Raw genomic sequence first — 14,790 nt, 5'->3', positions numbered from 1 at the left:
CTTAAATACTGTTTCCTTCAAGTTTCAAACCCAGTGTCAAGGGCACCTACATTTGGAATACCTAATTGGAATACCTGTTGAGGCTTACGCGTCTTTTGGTCGAGCAAAACGTTTTTTGTAGAAGGTATTATGTAGCGCACAGATCCCCTCACGCACTCAACGTCATCAAGATACATCGAGTTTCCTTGTAGGTATCAAGGCACAAGGCGAGACCCAAATGCAGACACAGGAGGCAGATGGTTGGAGTCTTACAATGTTTATTAATCCAAAGGGGGAAGGCAAGAGAATGGTCGTGGACAGGCAAAAAGGTCAAAACCAGATCAGAGTCCAGGAGGTACAGAGTGGCAGACAGGCTCGTGGTCAAGGCAGGCAGAATGGTCAGGCAGGTTGGTACAAAGTCCAGAAACAGGCAAGGGCCAAAACCGGGAGGACTAGAAAAAGGACAATGCAAAAAGCAGGAGAACACAGGGATAAATACACTGGGGAAAATAAGTGACGCCTGGAGGGGGTGGAGACAATAACAGGAACAGGTGAAACAGATCAGGGCGTGACAGTAGGCTTATTGGCTGTGAAGCCAACTGTTTTGCATATTGGCTGTTTCTGTGTCTTTTAATAAAGAATGTGAAACAATGTTGTGTTTGTCTGCTGCTTTCCATTAAATCATGCATAGCTGTTCTTTATATGTTCTATAAATGTGTTCAAATCGGCTGAATGTTATCTATAGGCTATAGCACACAGCATTTGTTCTGAAAATCAAACATTTCTTGCGAAAAAAAAAAAATCTGGTAAAAGACCAGCATTTGGACGTTTCAATGTAAAAAATACTCTGTCACATGACTATAGAAATAGAATTTGATTAAAACCTCTTGGGGATAGAATCCCACTGACGGGATTGCTAGCATGGCGCGAAATTCAAAACAGCAAAAATCTAATAATTTCTATTTCTCAAACAATCAACTATTTTACACCATTTGAAAGATAAACATCTCCTTAATCGAACCACATTGTCCGATTTCAAAGAGGCTTTACGGCGAAAGCATAAAGTTAGATTATGTTAGGAGAGTACATAGCCAAAAAAGTACACAGCCATTTTCAATTCAAGGACAGGCGTCACCAAAAGCAGAAAACCAGCTAAAATTATGCACTAACCTTTGACAATCTTCATCAGATGACACCCCTAGGACATTATGTTAGACAATACATGCATTTTTTGTTCTATCAAGTTCATATTTATATAAAAAAAACTGCATTTTACATCGGCGCGTGTCGTTAAGAAAATGTGTCTCCCCCAAAACTGCCAGTAAATTTACAAAAATACTCATTATAAAACGTGGTTAAAGTATTAAACTGTTATTCAAAGAATTATAGATTAACATCTCCTGAATGCAACCGCATTGACAGATTTCAAAATAAATTTACTTGGAAAGCACACTTTGCAATAATCTGAGTACTCTGCTCAGAAAAATACACTACGCAATACAGATAGCCACCATGTTGGAATCATCTAAAATCATAAATAACATTAGAAATATTCCCTTACCTTTAATAATCTTAATCAGAAGGCACTTCCAGGAATCCCAGGTCCACAACAAATGTTGTTTTTTTCGATGAAGTTCATAATTTATGTCCAAATAACTCCATGTTGTTCCGTGTTGTTAGCGTGTTCAGTAGGCTACTCAAAATGTAGGGCGCGGGAGGGAAAAGTCACACGAAAATTAAAAAAAAAATCTATTTACGTTCGTTCAAACATGTCAAACGTTGTTTAACATCAATCTTTAGGGCGATTTTTAACGTGAAACATCAGTAATATTTCAACCGGACCTTTCCTGTGTCTTGAAAAACGTTTGGAATACAAGGTCTCATCTCACATGAACACGCATGAATGCGCAATAATGAAGTGACGACATCCCAGGGACATCAACTTCCCTTCCTTCTCATCCGGTCTCTGTTCATCATAGACGTTTCAAACAACTTTATAAAGACTGTTGACATCTAGTGGAAGCCATAGGAAGTGCAAAATGAATCCTTTGTCACTGTGTGTTTTATTGGCAATGACTCGAAAATAGTACAGCCACAAGATTTTCATTTCCTGCTTGTTTTTTTTCTCAGGTTTTTGCCTGCCATATGAGTTCTGTTATACTTAGAGACACCATTCAAACAGTTTTAAAAACTTCAGAGTGTTTCCTATCCAAATCTACAAATAATATGCATATTCTATTTTCTGGGCCAGAGTAGTAACCTGTTTAAATTGGGTACGTTTTTCATCCAGTCATGAAAATACTGCCCCCTAGCCCCTAGAGGTTGGGTTAGGCTATACTGGGCTCTCACCATGATCATCATTATTCATATCATTCCAATTTAATTAAGGCACAATTATCAGTTTTGGTATTGACAGATGTGAACATCCTTTCCGAGTGAGGAGAGACACATGGGTAGGCCTACCAACGAAAAACGTCTGAAAACTTTGAGCCACACAAATCCAATGTTTATTTAAAATGTCTGCCTTTCCGCCCTACAATTTAATGGCAGGGTAGCCTAGTGGTCAGAGTGTTGGACTAGCAACCAAAAGGTTCCAAGTTCAAATCCCTGAGCTGACAAGGTACAGATCTGTCGTTCTGCCCCTGAACAAGACAGTTAACCCACTGTTCTTAGGCTGTCAATGAAAATAAGAATTTGTTCTTAATTGACTTGTCTAGTTAAATAAAGGTAAAAACAATTTAATATTGGACAAAATCACATCCAATCGGCCTATGTCCTTTCATTTAGTCTCATTATGATATGGAAAATGTAGGCTATTGCATAAGAACAGAATACCATATTTTGAGTTGACTGTATAGGCTATTACACACAAGATCTATCCAAGGTTCAACTTTAAGGCAAGGGCATCTTTTAAAACTATTTTGATACTCACCTCATGTCTTCATAATATGAATGAGAATGTAGTCCATTTTGTTTGAAATCAGTATTTGTTCCCATTTTCAATAAAAAAATATGCCTGAGAGATTCACAAGACTATAACATTATAAGGCTGTAAAATGCTGCCCTGCCTTGTCTGGACACACATTCAAACAATTTTCACCCCTCATCGCTCCCTTTCTCTATCAAAAAATATGCATGAAAGATTCACAAGACTATCACATCGGAATGTTGTAGTGCTGCCCTACACTGGCTGGCAAGGACACTCAGGTGAAACCATTGAATAAAATGAATAACAAGCAAAGAAAGCTTTCTATATATATATATATATTTTTTTTTTACTCCTTTTTCTCAACAATTTCATGATATCAAATTGATTGTGTTAGGGTTCGTTCCTTTCGTCCTTGTCAATCAATATTGGCTCATTGGTGAAATTAGCATTATGACAATATCTTTAATTAAATCATTCAAAAACCTTTATTAATGTAATTGCAGACAGAAGTTGACAATCAGGAACATAGCATGCATGTTTCCGAGTAAGTTCTGCATCAAACAAAAGTTCTCAAGTTGTTTTATTAAACCGAAATCCAGCCTTAGGGATGTCACTGACTACGTCATTACCTTCTACTCCTGAGACCAAGCTCATGCATCCATAGCTATTCAAACAAAGAGTTTCAGTGTTATCTAAAAGCTAGGCAATAAATGTCCAATCCCCAAAGTTGATTTATTGTGGAATGTCAGACTAGTCTCTTATCTCCCACACTCCCCTGCAGAGTTCTGTCTCAGTCACACATTTCGTGGGGTCTTCTTTATAAGAGAGAGAAAGAGAAAGAGCAAACAACTGTGGAACAATTCTAAAACTCTATAATGAATATATATATTGTTAATCTGTAGTCTAGGACCCTATAAATGTAAGGAGGGAGGGGTCTTATAACCCCTCCCCTTCTATTAATAAAACATAATCAATAATTTTAATACATCAAACATTTTGGTACAGCCCTTATCATGACCCCTAGGTGAACCCGACAGTTGTTACAGTGTTGTCCCATCACTGCAACTCCCGTACGAACTCGGGAGAGGCGAAGGTCGAGAGCCATGCGTCCTCTGAAACACAACCCTGCCAAGCCTCACTGCTTCTTGACACACTGCTTGCTTGACCCGGAAGCCAGCCGCACCAGCGTGTCAGAGGAAACACCGTACAATTGGCGACCGTGTCAGCATGCATGCGCCTGGCCAAACCCTCACCTAACCCGGAAGACGCTGGGCCAATTGTGCGTCGCCTCATGGGTCTCCCGGTCGCGGCCAGCTGCGACACAGCCCGGGATCGAACCTGGATCTGTAGTGACGCCACTCCGGGGAGATTTTTAGCTTTTGAACCTTTTTTTAAAATGCTACAGGCCTACATTTTTAGTCTGTATAGTTTGGACTATCCTTTGTGTAATGAGACATCAAAACATTCCAGAAAAATGTGGTGTCCTATCACAACAGCTGTTCACTTTACTGTCATTTGGAAAAATGTTTTCTGATTCAGCTGATGATTGGTGTTCAATCTCTAATTTCACAGATAAATGGTTATTATAGTGATAGGCAAATAACGCTGCCATTAATACAAGGAACGAAAAGTGTTTTATATCACACAATTTTGGACAAGTAAAATGTTATTAAAATGTATTAAAATGTTACATTCCCATGACGCCCAAAATATGTTTCTAGTTTTAGGAGGTCATACTTAAATATAAAATAATAATAGGCAAACAACCTAAAGAAGACTATTTAAGTATTTTATTACTTAAGATTCTTACCAAGACAGGCAGACAGTCCAGACAGACAAACAGTACAGTAGGCTATATATTCTACAAGGAGAGTATGGGCTATAATAACAAATTTAAGAGAATGAATGTAATTCATTGTCGTTCATGTGCTAATAATCCAAATGTTCTGCTTGAAAAGATATTAGACTGCTACCCTCAGCATTCATTATTATTAGAGTTCAGAACAAGCAACAGGGAGGTCAGCAGAGTTTCATAACATTCGGGGCTCTGCCCTGTAGACCAGGGGCTGACAAGGGACCCACAATCTTCATATTTGCAGGTCTGAGAAAAAAATTGCCTTTCTAAAGTAATTTATTGCAATTCGACGTCATTTTACGACTGGAGACATTACAAGAATATTATTTCATACCACACAAATGACAAGATACTCTGGCATTGACATACTGAGACCAATAAAATGAACGACCCAGGTCTTAAATGCAACCAATTGCATAGGCCAATGAAAAGAGTGGATACACAAATTGTAGGCCTACAATATGAGGAGGAAATTATAGTCCACCAACTTTCAGTGGCACTCACTTATCCGAGGTCCTGGTGAAGTCCCTGACAAGCAATGCAACCTGAATTTATCCTCAGTGCTTCGAAAATATATCGTAGCGCATGAAGGCTACACCTACAGATGGGAACGACAGAGTGCAAATAAGTATTTCTGGAAGTGCACCGAATATGATGCTTTCTAATACTGAGGTCGCATAACACTCACTGACAGGGTTATCTCCAAGTTATGCTGGAATCCCAGTTCTTTCAGCGCCAGGAACATCAACTGGAGGAGCTCCTGACATACTTTGAGGCAACATGGGTTGGGGAGAAGGTTGGATGCATTGGAAGAAAGCACATTTTTCCCATATGTATGTCTTTTTTAACATAATAATGGCTTTATTATTCTTAATGACAGCATGTCCAAGGTCAATAACATGGTTTCCATCTCTTTGTTTATTTTCAGAATAATGGAACAGCTACGATGCTATCCTGCAAGACTTGACGAAGATCAACAAAGGAGTGGAAGGCTGGCATCAAAAATGTTCTGCGAATCTTAGCGCTACCCACCCCACCATTTAGAAGTACATCGAGGCATTGCAATGACAGTAGCAAAGAGGTGAAACGAGAACGGAGCAGCAACTTCCTGGCGTTCCACCGCCATGGCAAAGACCCCGCTACCGCAAGCAACAGAAGGAACTGAGTCACCGGATCAGAAGAACAGAAGTCTGAACGGCTGGAGTCTTACTTGAAGAGCGTTGCCTACACTTTCAAATTGCAGTTGTGGATAATCTTAATCCATTTTAGAAAAATGAGCACTACATGGACACTTCATCGTGACACATCAATTTCAACCTTTCAATGACTCCAAAATCCTTATGAGACCAGAATATTAAGATCAATCTTGGAGGGTTTATTTGTGAACTTGTTTTTATGGTGGTATTTCTTCCCCATAATTTTCTGTCATTTGCTTAGCTTTTTTGTTAATATATACAGTTGAAGTCGGAAGTTTACATACACTTAGTTTGGACTCATTAAAACTCATTTGTCAACCACTCCACAAATTTCTTGTTAACAAAATATAGTTTTGGCAAGTCAGTTAGGACATCTACTTTGTGCATGACACAAGTAATTTTTCCAACAATTGTTTACAGACAGATTATTTAACTTATAATTCACTGTATCACAGTTCCAGTGGGTCAGAAGTTTACATACACTAAGTTGACTGTGCCTTTAAACAGCTTGGAAAAATCCAGAATATGATGTCATGGCTTTAGAAGCTTCTGATAGGCTAATTGACATCATTGAATAAATTGGAGGTGTACCTGTGAATGTATTTAAAGGCCTACCTTCAAACTCTGTGCCTCTTTGCTTGACATCATGGGAAAATCAAAAGAAATCAGTCAAGATCTCGTTCATCCTTGGGAGCAATTTCCAAACGCCTGAAGGTACCACGTTCATCTGTACAAACAATAGTATGCAAGTATAAACACCATTGGACCACACAGCCGTCATACCGCTCAGGAAGGAGATGTGTTCTCTCTCCTATAGATGAACGTACTTTGGTGCGAAAAGTGCAAATCAATCCCAGAACAACAGCAAAGGACCTTGTGAAGATGCTGGAGGAAACAGGTACAAAAGTATCTATATCCACAGTAAAACGAGAGGCCGCTCAGCAAGGAAGAAGCCACTGCTCCAAAACCGCCATAAAAAAGCCAGACTACGGTTTGCGAATGCACATGGGGACAAAGATCGTACTTTTTGGAGAAATGTCCTCTGGTCTGATGAAACAAAAACAGAACTGTTTGGCCATAATGACCATCATTATGTTTGCAGGAAAAAGGGGGAGGCTTTCAAGCCGAAGAACACCATCCCAACTGTGAAGCACGGGGGTGGCAGCATCATGTTGTGGGGGTGCTTTGCTGCAGGAGGGACTGGTGCACTTCACAACATTGATGGCAAAATGAGGAAGAAAAATTATGTGGAAATATTGAAGCAACATTTCAAGACATCACTCAGGAAGTTAAAGCTTGGTCGCAAATGGGTATTCCAAATGGACAATGACCCCAAGCATACTTCCAAAGTTGTGACAAAATGGCTTAAGGACAACAAAGTCAAGGTATTGGAGTGGCCGTCACAAAGCCCTGACCTCAATCCTATAGAAATTTGTGGGCAGAACTGAAAAAGCATGTGCGAGCAAAGAGGCCTACAAACTAGATAAAACGAAAGGACATTTTTTAAATGAAAATCAATTGTAGAAACTATACTGAACAAAAATATAAACGCAACATATAAAGTGTTGGTCCCATGTTTCATGAGCTGAAATAAAAGATTCCGTAAATGTTCCATATGCACAAAAAGCACATTTCTCTCAAATTGTGTGCACAAATTTGTTTACATTACAGTTAGTGAGAATGTATCCATTACCAAGATACTCCATCCATCTTACAGGTGTTGTAACGATTTTTGTTTGGAGACGTAGCGGAGTCAGGCGCAGGACACAGGTATGAGTGCAAACGGTCTTGTTTACTCAAAAACACAATAAAAAATCTTCAACAGCAAAACAACAGGGTTAGGAGAAACACCTCCAACAACCCCTGACACGAACAATCACGGACAAAACAGAAAGGGAAGCCAGAGGGTTAAATAAGGAACATAATAAGGGAATTGAAAACAGGTGTGTATAATTAAGACAAAACAAAACGAACAGGGAAACATGGATCGATGGTGACTAGTAAGCCGGTGACGTCGACCGCCGAATGCCGCCCGAACAAGGAGAGGGGCCGACTTCGGGGGGAAGTCGTGACAGGTGTGGCATATCAAGAAGCTGATTAAACAGCATAATCCTTACACAGGTGTATCTTGTGCTCTGTGCAATAAAAAGCCACTCTAAAATGTGAAATTCTGTCACACAACAGCAGAGCTGTTGCCAGAGAATTGAATGTTAATTTCTCTACTATAAGCCACCTCCAACATCGTTTCAGAGAATATGGCAGTGTGTCCAAATGGCCTGAAAACTGCAGACCACGAGTAACCACACCAGCCCAGAACCTACATATCTAGCTTCTTCACTTGCGAGATCATTTTAGACGAGCCACCCGGACAGCTGATGAAACTGTGGGATTGCACAACCGAAGAATTTCTGCACAAACTGTTAGAAACCGTCTCAGGGAAGCTCATCTGCGTGCTCGTCATCCTTACCAGGGTCTTGACCTGATTACAGTTTGGCGTCGTAACCGACTTCAGTGGGCAAATGCTCACCTTCGATGGACACTGGCACGCTGGAGAAGTGTGCTCTTCATGGATGAATCGCGGTTTCAACTGTACCGGCGTCTTATGGGCAAGATTTGCTGATTTCAACATTGACAACAGAGTGCCCCATGGTGGCGGTAGGGTTATGGTATGGGCAGGCACAAGCTACAGAAAACGAACACACTTGCATTTTATCAATGGCAACTTGAATGCACAGAGATACCATGACAAGATCCAAAGGCCCATTGTTGTGCTATTCATCCACCACCGTCACTTTATGTTTCAGAATGAAAATGCACGGCTCCATGTTGCAAGGATCTGTACACAATTCCTGGAAGCTGAAAATGTCCCAGTTGTTCCATGGCCTGAATATGCACCAGACATGTTACCCATTGAGCACGTTTGGGAAGCTCTAGATCGACAGTGTGTTTCAGCTCCCACCAATATCCAGTAACTTCGCACAGCCGTTGAAGAGGAGTGGGACAACATTCCACAGCCCACAGTCAACAGCCTCAACTCTATGTGAAGGAGATGTCTCGCGCTACATGAGGAAAAAGGAGGTCACACCAGATACTGACTGGTTTTCTAATCTACGCCCCTACATTTTTTGTTGTTGTTTTATTTTACCCCATTTTTCTCCCCAATTTCGATCTTGTCTCATCGCTGCAACTCCCCAACGGGCTCGGGAGAGGCAAAGGTGGAGTCATGCGTCCTCCAAACGTGACCCGCCTAACCGCACTCCTTAACATCCGCCAGCTTAACCCGGAAGCCAGCTACACCAATGTGTCGGAGGAAACACCGTTCAACTGGCGACCGCGGTCAGCCTACAGGCACCTGGCCCTCAACAAGGAGTTGCTAGGGCGCGATGAGCCAACCCTAGGCTATAATATTCTGCCCATATGAAAACATTTATTTTAAGCCATAACTGAACCAATTTCTGTAGGCTATTTATAGAATATGCTGCCCATATGAACGAATGCATATACAATATTTGTAGCCGTACGTGATTTAATGAAAAGCAGTAAACATACACATTTAATAATACACTCATGAACACAATCAGGCAATAGTTAACATACACAACATTGTTTCACAGTCTTTAATAACAGACTCATAAACACAATCACTCAATATTCTGCAGCTGGCTTCACTGCTTCCCCGGGAAACTCAACATATTGTAGCAGATGAAGCGGGGGAAGGAGTTAGCTTCTGTTGCAGTTTTCGTAGTAAAAAATGACATGTTGTGGCGGTGCTTCGCCTATTGGGATAGTCTACCTGTTGGGACACCTACAACAGTGTCTCTCTCAGTCTTTCCACTGTCTCCCCTCCTCCATCCTTTTCTCTCTATCTTTTTCTCTCCCTCCATCCCTCTTAGTCTGTTACCTCCATCCGTCTCTCTTTCTCTCTCTCACTCTCACTCCCTGCTTCTCTCTCTCAGTCTGTCTCTCTCCCCTCATCTCTCTCTGGCTGTGGATATGAGTCATAGAGCAACAGCAACAGGGAGTGAATTCAAAAAAAGGTGACAGACAAGATGGCGGAAGACAGCACAGTGGTGTTTTGGAAAAATCTTTCCTTCGGCCCTTCCTTGTGTAACAGATGTATATCGTACTCTCCTTGTGTTGTGTTTTCTCCTAATAAATCACATCAGCCAGTGGTCCCAGGTGAGCATAATTTATTTCTGTTGTTAAATGGGAAACAGCAGGGCAGGGCTTAACGATATTGATGGCTGTCAATGGCAAAATCCCTTGCATCACATTTTCATACTGTGAAGACCTGACATTCGCGATCTCCCCCTATCTGCAAGCGGGGCCAATCACAACACACCTTATTGTCATCAGAGTTGAACCAACCAATAAGAATGCTTGAACATTAAATACACATTTCTTTAGAGGCAAGTGGAAACATAACCAACCCTGTTACACTTGCAGAGATTAGTAATCTAATATGATCAAATTGGTAAAAGTAATACGAAGAAACCACACTTGCTAACTCCTGTCCTACTTTATAAGATTAGTGTTCGCTACATGGGATGAGAGCTCTTTTATGCTCAGTGTGAGTGTGTGTGTGTGCGTGTGTGTGCGCACGTGCGTGTGGGTGTGTGTGTGTGTGCGCGTGTGTGCGCGTGTGTAATACAGAGAGATCCCCAGTATGCACACTGTAAAGAGTTGTACAGCATCAGCAGAAAGTCTTTGGACCCCCAACACCTCCCATTTACATATCCAATCAGGCTTATTGCCGCCTGCTGCACATTTTGCACAGAGGGCTAAACAGAGGTTCTTCACAGAAACATTCAAGTACGTAGAACTACAGCATAAACACAAGGGTTACACAATACATTGACTTCAATGGCAGTCGGAGAGGGAGCAATAGAGAGATGTAGAGAGAGAGAGAGAGAGTGTGGTGGAGGACAAGTGTTTTCAAGTCTTCCGGTTGTAAAAGGCAATCACAGCAGACTGTTGATTTTGAAGAGGGTTCAAGAACCAAAAAGTATCACTTCAGAAAACGCAAACAAGCACTTATTGTCCTGATTTCTAAAAGCGTGACGACAACCAATCCCAATACATTTACTTACAGAGATCTCCACAACTCCCTCCCTCCATTTCTATTCTACCCGTACTGTTTTCTCTCCCTTTCTGCTATTACTCCAAAGTAGTAGGAAAGAGAATTTAGAAGTCAGGGGTTTGGAATAACTGTGATCCGTGGGAGTGGAGTCCTTAAACTCCTCATTTATTAAAACAGCAGCGACTGCTTTCCCCCAGCAAGGCTGAATAATGGCACACAGTCTGCCAGATTGAATTTTTGATGGTGAATAAATTATGAATGGCACAGGATAACTCTGTTAATATATTAGCCATGAGTTTGTCATAAGTGTTTTATAGTACAGTAGGAATGAACTCATCGCTGTATCCCTCTGTTTATACATCTCCATCGCAAACGGAATCTAAATCTGATATGTGCCATCAGAGAACTTTGTCTCTTGTGATACATCATCATCATCACTCCATCTTTGTCACCCTCACATCACTACAATCACCTGTTATTTTTTTATCTTCTTAAAAAAAAATGGGGGGGGCTTACAGCACCTGGTATTCCCAGGCGGTCTCCCATCTAAGTACTAATCAAGCCTGACCCTGCTTTGCTACCAAGATCAGACAAGATCAGGTGTTTTCAGGGTGGTATGGTCACAAGTATATAAAAAAAATCCTGTTTCTTCCCAAATTACATTCTTGGCTCATCGCTGTAACTCCAAAATGGGCTCAGGAGAGGGGAAGGTCAAGTCATGCGTCCTATGAAACATGACCCGCCTGGCCGCACTACATCTTATCGCACAACTCGCTTATCCCAGAAGTCAACCGCACCAATGTGTTGGAGGAAACACAGTTAAGCTGACATCAGCTTGCAGGCGTCCGGACCTGCCACAAGAAGTCGCTAGAGCACAATGACCCAAGGAAAGACCCCTGATCAAACCCTCTCCTAAACGGACAATTGTGCGCCGTCCTATGGTGCTCCCGGACTCAGCCGGCTGGTATCGAACCCCAGGCTGTAGTGGGGGAGGGTACACTGCAGATCTTTTGACCGCAGAAACACTTATATTCTCTCATATGTTTCTACTGTATCTCTCTCACCTGCCCACTCTTCTATTCCATCCCTCTTTTCCCTACAGTGCTCAGATTCATAAAAAGATGAGTAGACAAACCTGGTTCTCCAGGTATAAACCAGACACTCATTTGAAAGACAGAATCAAAACCAGCAGAGCAGACACTCAGGCCTCTGAGGACCAGAGTCACCCATCCCTGTCGAACACTATGAGCCAAGGGGAAACTATAAATGTATCTGAGGCATCCTTCCCTCCAGTTGCCTCGAGTCAATTAAAATAACTATTAACCTTGGGACACCTGATGGCGCCTGGCCTATAAAGACGTCATTAATGTTCTCTGTTAGTTGAACTGCACTCATTAGTGGGTAAATATATGACACCGGTTTGCAGGGGAAACAGCCCCATTTGGATGAGAACAGACCCAATCATGCGACTGGGAAGAGCACTACTCAGTCAGGGAGACACAACTCAATCACCAGGGCTTCACCGTGTGTCTTTAACACAAAGACAAATAGGATTTCCATGCTTTGTATATGACAGATGATACCGTGCCATGTTTCCTAGTTTAATGCTGTAACGGTAGGCTAACACAGGGGGGCATCTCAAAGAACCTTTGGGTTTGAGCAAGGTCCTTTATAGAACCATTCTCCATAAACGTTCTATACAGAACCATAAAAAGGAATTCTATATAGCCCCCAAACCGGTTGAAATAATAGCAAAACCCTTTTTTGGTGCCACAGAGAACCTTCAGAAAAAGGTTCCATATAGCACCAAAAAAGGGTTCCGCTATGGTTGCAAGCCAAATAACACTTATTTGGCACGATATAGAACCAATTGTTTTTAGTGTGTGTGTGTGTGTCTGTGTGTGTGTGTGCATGTATGCACGCTTGAACATGTGTGAGTGTGTACTCACTTGTATGCTGCCCGTGTGTGTGTGTTCATGCGTGCATGAAAGAACCCCTTGATTAATAGGGAAGACAGGGAAACAGAGAGGTCCATTATGCCGGGGAGCTGTGCAGCTCTTGTGCATCTCTATAAGAGTAGGACTTAATCTAACATCTCTATTCGATAGCAGTAGCACCAGCCCAGGCAGGCCAGCAAGCGACAGAAGCCAAATGAATGGGAGCTCCATTTCAGAAAGATTGAAATCACCTCCAGGAAACCAAACACTTCTCACTCCACTTATTTGATTGTGTTCCAAATAGCACCCTGTTCACTAAGTAGTGCACTACTTTGAACAGGGCCCATGGGGCTGTTATTTTAGATGCAGACATGGAGATATAAACCAATCTGTCCAAAACAGTAGGGCAGCCGAGGTGTCTATCAAGATGATTGAACCGTTCAAGATCATTGAACAGAGGAAGGCACGCAAACTGTAAACAGTACATCTGGACACACACACACACACACAGCATATTGTTTTGGATGAACAAAAATAACAGGAAATGTCTTGAGGGAAGAAATATCTATATGATGCCAAGCAGGCAGCATATGAAGGAGAAATACCAACCAATCTTCAATTTGCCCCTGGTTATAATGTGTGGGTGAGACAGAGTGAGAGAAGGTAAAGAGGTAGAGATTCAAAAGAGAGGGAGGTAGAGAGAAACACTGGAAAGGGTGTGCAAGTGTGTGTAAGAGAGACATGGAGTGTCTGATGAAAATACCACTCTTAAAATATAGTCTCTCTCACTCACTCTCTTCCTCTGTCTCTGGCTCTCTCTCTCTCTGCCTGAAGTGCAAGTTCAAGTTTTTTATTGTCACATGCACAAGTACAGGGAAACTCTTCACTCCCTCTCTCTCCACCTTTCTCTCTCTCTCTCTCCAGCAACTATGCTGTATCTTGTCGAGCAGGTCAAAATCGTGATGTATCTGTCAGAGGCTCCAGGAGGTATAACCTTGCCGTCATTTCATTCGTTTCTTTTCTCCATTCCTTTCACCACTGCTCCCCTATACACACACGCACAGGCACACACACACAATTGGTTTATTTTACAATTGCTTTAAGAGGTTAACACTCTACACTACTGGGAACTGCCTGTATCCATCCATACGTCCATACATCCTCTCTCTCTCTCTCTCTCTCTCTCTCTCTCTCTCTCTCTCTCTCTCTCTCTCTCTACACTTTGTCTGGCTCTGTGTGGACGCTGTCCATGGTTCTGAAATAGTCTGCTGGAGTGTAATGTACACTGGATTTCTTACTGACACTTTCCGTGGGTACTCAATTTGTACATATTTTGAAACATGCATCGATGCAAGCTTCAATGGAAAGTATGCAAAAAGAAATGACGCAGCTAAGTAAAAAATGATGCAAAATGTATTGATACAGCTCATTATTTGAGCTAAAGCGACAGAAAATACACTTCAACTTCGGAATTAAGTTTCCTATTCACACCTCATATGCAATGAGAACAAAGATTATGAATTTACTGAACATAAATGTTATGTTTGTGTATGGTTCAAAAGTAAAACTCACGTCGGCATTCGATATTATTGAAGGAGAATGCAGTCCTTATCGAGTTACACAGTATTTAAACAAGTCAGCCATATCAGCTATGGTTTTCAAAAAGGCAGTAAATGAGACTGAATGAACTGTTTCGCTGCCAGACAAGTCTCCGCTGATAGCCAGGTGTAGCAGTCGTAAAGGATTCACTCCATGGTGCTGAAAGGAAACTCCTCTGTCGGGACAGCTTTATGTACAGTGGGCCTTAACAGTTT

The 14,790-nt window shown here is 41.7% G+C and overlaps 1 protein-coding gene and 1 pseudogene across 3 annotated transcripts in view; both read right to left on the bottom strand.

The window, feature by feature from the left end:
- LOC115203860 (fibrinogen C domain-containing protein 1-like) overlaps positions 1 to 14,790 on the bottom strand; it is a 241,642-nt gene that overhangs the window by 215,651 nt on the left and 11,201 nt on the right. The gene's annotated exons all lie outside the window — the stretch shown is intronic.
- Positions 11,549 to 11,667, bottom strand: LOC115204767 (uncharacterized; annotated as a pseudogene).

The sequence above is a fragment of the Salmo trutta genome, chromosome 12, assembly GCF_901001165.1.
Source record: "Salmo trutta chromosome 12, fSalTru1.1, whole genome shotgun sequence".
NCBI lineage: Eukaryota > Metazoa > Chordata > Actinopteri > Salmoniformes > Salmonidae > Salmo > Salmo trutta.
This window is presented reverse-complemented; position numbering and strand designations above follow the sequence as displayed.